This window comes from Monopterus albus, unplaced genomic scaffold (assembly GCF_001952655.1).
Source record: "Monopterus albus unplaced genomic scaffold, M_albus_1.0 scaffold14.1, whole genome shotgun sequence".
NCBI lineage: Eukaryota > Metazoa > Chordata > Actinopteri > Synbranchiformes > Synbranchidae > Monopterus > Monopterus albus.
Window position 1 is genome coordinate 201,590 of NW_018127894.1, and position 6,795 is coordinate 208,384.

General features: G+C 38.0%; 1 protein-coding gene across 1 annotated transcript in view; it reads left to right on the plus strand.

Annotated features, from left to right (window-relative positions):
- Positions 1–2,919: 2,919 nt before the first annotated feature.
- The window catches only part of st6galnac5a (ST6 (alpha-N-acetyl-neuraminyl-2,3-beta-galactosyl-1,3)-N-acetylgalactosaminide alpha-2,6-sialyltransferase 5a), a 68,943-nt gene continuing 65,067 nt past the window's right edge, over positions 2,920–6,795 (plus strand). Inside the window, exon 1 of the mRNA XM_020591337.1 lies at positions 2,920–2,998. The gene's annotated coding sequence lies outside the window, so the exon portion shown is untranslated. The remainder of the gene's footprint in view (positions 2,999–6,795) is intronic.

Genomic DNA, 6,795 nt, shown 5'->3' on the forward strand with positions numbered 1-6,795 from the left:
ACACATCTTCCATTTGTCTTTAGATAGAGCATGTGCGTCTCCCGGTTCAGGCTTTTGCATTTGAATGCATTTGTTCCAGGACAGTGAAGAATAATCAGTGAAGTGCTGAGGTGTGTAGGTTGGCTGGTAGCTGTGCAGGGCTGAGACAGTCTGTCTGCGACCGTGACTCCCCCCCGAGGCTGTGATTAGTGTCCTGGTCAGAGCAGCAACCCAGGAGGGAGGATGGTAAGGATTCAAAGACTTCTAATTTAGGAGACTTGATGCACAGGTTCTCTGACGACTGTAATATACTGCAGCTGAGCTTCAGTCTTCTGCAATGCACTGTTTTCTCTCACATGTAGGCACTCCATGTTAGGCCATTCTCTGTACCACTGATATGATGATTTACTTGACAAAAGATATGTAGATTTTGGTTTAATCTGGACTAAATTGAATCATGACCGATTATTCTTGACCTTAGAAACAGGGGTTTGACAAAAATGTTTAACTAAAACTATATAGGGGCAAAATTTGGTAGAAAGGTGAGGGTTTACATTTAAACATGGTTTCACCAGCACTTCACTAACTTCATTTCAATGTGAAGCAAATCCTTATCCTACCTACATTGAAATATATTCTTTGAAGTGCTTTTGAATTAACTGTTACAGATGTCCAGAAAACCGGCCGTTTTCTTCCACAGAGACTTTTCCCTGAACCAATTAACTTTCAATCAAACTATTTCAACAAGAGCATCAAAGATCTACATTTATTCTTTCAGGGTCTTAAAAGGCCTCAGCTGTGAGATAAGCACGTTCTCAAGAGTTTACATTGTTAAACGTTGCACAGAGGTCAAGCACAAACCTCACAGCAGCTGCAGCTTGTGTACAACATTAATTCACAGAGTAAGAAACCTCTGGTACAGCATCATTACCAGGACAAGTGATTTTTTTTTCTTTCTTCTTATGTTCATTGATGTTAAAAACAAAATTATGTTGTCAACTTTGATTAGTGTAGAAACGAGCAAGGAAATAACCATAAAATACTCAGCAGATTGACTGTGGAAGTTCATTACTGACTTTGATGAAGATTGCGTGACATGGTTGGAAGCTCCTGAAAAAGCAAATATCTGGAAGTGTTGGGATTGTTTGTCATATTTAGGCCAGTTTTAACTCTGACATCTCCTGCAAATCATCAAATCACTTGGTTCTTGTGTATCAGCTGCATGTTTGGAAACATGTTTGACTGCTTTTGCTTCAGGAAGAGAAAAATCAGATTTATTTCTATTTTCCAGACAGAACTACCTATTCCTGTGGTCACAGAGATTGTCCTACAACTAAAAACTCAAACTTGTCTGTCCTGTTGTCACCTTGTCACTCATTGTAAGTCAACCCAGATGACAAGAGCATCAGCAAAATGTAAAAACATCTTATTTGAAATTCCTCCCAGTGTTGCTCAGTGGATACGAGGTGGCCGTAACACAGACAGGGTCACAGGTCCGATTTCCCCTGGGACGACACAAGCTTGAGAGGAATTTGTTCCCTCGCGCTCCAGGCAGCTGTGGATCAAAGTATCCGACTACACGATATATCTAAAGCTGAGACATCTTACACTGTTATTGTTCCTGTTGAGAAACCCTAAAGAAAAGATCTGGGATCCAGGAAAGGTTTGAAATTATACCACTATCTGTTACTGTTGGAAAACAGCCATAGATAATGAAGCGTGACTTTACATTTCCAGTCAGCCTGTGATTGTGGAAGTCATCTGGCAGCTCTCTACCAATCAGTTTTACCTCTGGTCTACATACATATCCACCATAAATTGTAAAGCACTTACACTAAGATAAGAATTGAACTTTTACTGGTAGACACGTTTTGTCTCCATGTATCATTTAAAGATGTTTAATTGTTTACTCACAACTTGAAGAAGAGCTCTGTTTTCCTTTTGTTCATCTTCCATCTTTTTTTTTGGTTACAGGCTGATTTTATTTTATATTTTTTTGCTGAAGCAGTGGTTTGTGAGTAGCAGTTTTGTCTTCTGCTGCAAGTCATGTTGCTGATGTTTTTTGCTACTTCAGGCTGTGCACTTGGTTATCAACAAACACTCCATTGTTCTCAGCCAGAGCATACTGTACTGGATGAATACCCACTGCTGTGTTGTAGAGTATATTATGGAGAATACACCCTCTTATAGGCTCCCATGAATCATTTATGGCTCACAGGGAAGGTGATTGTAGTCACATTCTCTATGAATAAATAACACCATGAATGCAAGTGTGAGCAGAGTGGGAGAAAAAAAATGGGGTACAATTAATTTTCAGGGATAGGCCTGTGTTCATTTGTTTTTAAGGAGATTTTTCAAATCTAAAGGAATAGTCCAGCATTTTGGTAATAATGTTTGTCACTTTGTTTGCATATACTGTATGTAAATATGAAGCAGTAACACATTAGCTTAGCATAAAGACTGGAAACAAATCCACCACAACAACATGCCTAAACGTCACTAATTATCATGCTTTTTGAATGAATGATTAATTCACTACTAGATTTGCAGACTATTTCTTGGCTACGTAATATTTTAGGCTACTTTTAGGCAGAATGTCCTCAAACGCCTCATTCGTCACCGGTCAAACAAGCTTCCGTTATTTTTTCTTTTTCTTCTTCCTCTTTAGCGCCATCGCCTTTGGCCGAGCACAGCCACAATTTTCACCATTATCGGTATTTTCAGCTTGTTGTTGAAAAGAACAAAGACAGTACAGTAAAATGTCACCTCTGCCAGCTAAAAAGTTTGAAGAAACATTTTAGAGGTGCACTCGCATGTTTGAGTTGAATGCTAACGACGTTAGACAGCTAAATGCTAGCATTATCATTTTCTTGTTAGCTTGATGACCAACCCCGTCGTCATTTAAAACTCTTTGAATGAACAACGAAAGCTTGTAGCTGTGCGTGGTGGAGAATGCGCGGCCACTATCAACAGCGGGGCCCCTATTAACAACAATCCGACCAAGTCCAAGCATAGGCAGGTGAGTTATGCACCGCTAGCTTAATTGTCGTGTTTGTGTCTCCTGTGTAAGCTGGTGGCCGTTGGAGAAGCAGAACTGCGACGGCTAATACATTTACAAACCGTTTTACCTGCTTGTGAACAAATAGTTATGTGATATTTGACACTCCTCTCTGTAACACAGATGAACAGTGGCCTCAGTGTTTCTGTATAGTTCCAACAACTACTACTACAGTAACACCATCGACTGATCTCACACCCGTTTCAGAATCCTATTAAAAATGTAATTATGTGATGTTAATTAAACAAGCAGTATTTGAGTATTCGGTATTTGAATCAGTACCTGTGATTGAGGATATATAATGTTGGGCTTCCATAAAGACTAGTCAAACTTTCGAGACAGACAGACAGCACACTTGTATTTCTGTTGAAACAATGCTTTTATAGACAGTTTTTTTTTTTTCCTTTTCTGGTTATAGCCGAGTTTACTAACAAGTTTGCTTCTCCCATCAGTTAACCACAGTGCATGTTGTTACTGTGCGTGTGATGTGTGCCAGTTTGCACCAAGAACGATTCCTCTTATTTATAAATCCTCATTCAAGTGTTTTCCTTGCACATTTTTGTCAGCTTCCTAGTCCCATCCAGATGGATGCATGTCACAGAAAGAGTGTGTAAACAGCTGTGCATTGCTCTCTTAACAGAGATGGGTAAACAAACCGGACGCACATAACAATGTGCAAAACCAGCCACGTTGTCGCAACAGTCTTTTCCCTTGTAAAAGTAGACCACAATGTTTGAAAATACTTTTAATAAAGCACAAATTTCTCCTTTATGTGGCTTGTCCTAAGGGGTTTTGTTGTCCTTTTCTCCTCGTTTTGCAATTTGCTAAATAGATAAGACCTTAATGTACATCCAGCCACTGCTGAAGTGGGTACCCTTGGCACACTAAAATGAGGAGAGGGAATTAACAAACTGGGGCCACTATAATGACATCTGACTGAGGCCACCTTCTACTGTAATACACACTGACAAAAAAAAACAAACAATAAAATCAAAGGCTTGACTAGAAGTCTGTCGATTTGACAAAATGTTACTTAAAAGTTACATTTCCTTGAGATTTAAAATATCCCTGAACAAGAAAAGTATCCTTTATTACAGCACACTTGTATTCATGGGGTTAATTATTCATATAGCAAATGTGTACAGTGCTCTGTACGCCAAGGCAAGGTAGCTTTATTTATGTAGGACATTTTGTGCACAGGCAATTCAAAGTGCTTTACATAGGCAGAGAGAAACATTAATGGCATTGAAAAACAATAAGCATTAAAACCAATTAAGACAAAGCAAAGAAACATTTTTTTTAAATATTGAACTGCTCTTTTAATAACTTTTTTTGAATACATACACAGCTTGTATTGATCATTAAATGGACTAATGCCATGTTCTGAGCACTAAAGTTTTCTTGGAAGTAGTTTCATCTGTTCTCGAACCTGAAGCAGAAGCCTTTCTCTTGGTACCTTACTGTAATATGAAAGTGTATTTAAAAACTACAGTCCTGATTAAAATGTTTTTGGTCTTGAGGTCTGTGGAACATCTGAATTTCATTATTCCTATCTATATAAAGTGCGCTCATTATTTTAGCTCTTTTTCCTGCTGTGATCAGTCAAGGTAATTATAGTCTGTTTTGGAGTTGTTAAATTTTGAGCTGACCTTTGACTTCACCTTGACACCTCTTCGCTCTGCAGCATGTGACTAATTTCCTCCTGACTCTCCTACTTGTTGCCATTTCCTCAAGTGCTTTCTTACAATGAAAACTTTTTTTTTTCTCTTTTTCCATGTGCATGTTTTACAGTTATCATTGTGTTGTAAAGCACTTCCCTTATTCATTTTCAGGTTAAGTGTCCTTGTGAAATGTGTAAGTGTGTGAGTTACATGTAATATAACACTGAGGTTATAATGGAGTTGTTTTTGCTAACACAACTGGTGTAACCCACTTCTTTTATTAGTAGTAAAATAACATCTGCATGGATTATTGCAGGTTATTTACATGTACATTTTGTTAAAGAAGTAGCAATTATATGTATTCTGTCATTTGATGTCTATACATTAGCTAAAATAGATGTATTGTAAATGTTCTTGTTTTTACTGAAGTGGATTCTGTTTTCTTGTCTTTTCTCTGTGGAATTAAAACCTAAAACCCTCTGTATGCAACATCCAAATTTTAAGAAAGCTGGTGAAAACATTCATGCTATATGAATGGAGCTGGAGCTGAGTTGTCATTTCAAATCGCCTCCATGAGGTTTTTTTTTTTTTAAACATAAGTAGAGGAGCAGATATGTGCTGTGTTCAGAGAGGTCTTTAGAGTGTTGGTTTTACCTAACCTCTGCATTAATGAACATGACTTACAAATAATAATGCTCATATTCATGGTTTTTATGCAATAGTAATGGAAAAAAAATCAAGATAGAAGATTAAAAAGGCACTCCAGCACGTTAGTAGAGCACTTCCATAGATTTGTGGGACGCACGAGCGACAGATTTATACAAGCATTGTCAAATTTGAGGCAGTAAAGTTTGAAATAATTTAGTTACAGCAGTCCAAACATGAGCATACAGTATGTTTCTCCTGCATTCAGCTCAGTCTCTGAGCATTGTGCCTATTGTATCTTATAAGATATTAAACTAAAGTGTGAGGCATGCATGCACTGAGCTGACCACATCATATCGGCAGGCTCTTCAGTCTTCTTTATGAAAGCCTCAGACAGCACTATGACAAGGTTGATGTATTAACTAATAACTAGATAGCTGCGAGCCTGGTTCCTAGCCCATTCATTTCTGAGAAGTGCTGGGTGGAGTCGTACGGGGAGGTCGCAGCTTGAGCAATGGGAGTAATGGACATGATGTAATTTGCACATGCTTACAACAGCAGAGAAGCTAATGAGCCATTGGCTAAATAGAGAAAAAACTTGAGTCTATCCTACTCTGAAGAGAGAGGAATGATGCTCCATTTTCACTCCAGTTACCTTGAATGTATTCGACCTCAATTAAATTCCAGTCTCACCCCATATTTACTTTTTTTTTTTCATGCCTTTTTTTTTGTTGTTTTGCTGCCAGCTGGCATGCATTAGTCTGCACAGCTAAAATGAGCAAGGTCAGCGAGACAAATGGAATCTTTTCAGTTCAATTTTTACAAATTTGTTCTTGCGGAGTGTTTGACCTCTGGAACATATTTGCAGGAGGTTGCGTTCTCCATGGACAGATGGTGCTACAATATGTAGCATTATTGTGGCTCAGAGATACTTATGGTGGAAATTATAAAATATAAAGGATGAAGATTTGAAGGGTAAATATAAATGAGGGAAATTAGCGGGGTTTTTTTCTTTGTACATTCTCTTTCAAAAGAACGGTGTTAAGCAGAGTTGTGGCTTTTGAGCTCAGTAAAAAATTCTGACAAATCTCACATTTACATCAGCTGTGTCCCAGTTCTCTGTCCCAGTTTTTATTGTTGTTGTTTTGTATGTAATATGTGTTCACACTGGAAAAGGTGTAAAATTAGGTATAGCTTTACGCAAATAATGCATAGCTGCTGCACATTTGAGTTTTTAAGAGTTATGCACAGTAAAAGAAAAGCATATGGAGGAGTTACAGCTGAAAAACATTAAAACTGAGTGTTAGTGAGACACTTGATGATGAATATTAAGAAAACAAAAACTGCCCCACATCTTACATTTCAGCTTCACTGATGTCATCTGGTGCATGTATTGCACCATTTTCTTTTAGTAGAATATTGTAATATACAGTGGGTACGGAAAGTATTCAG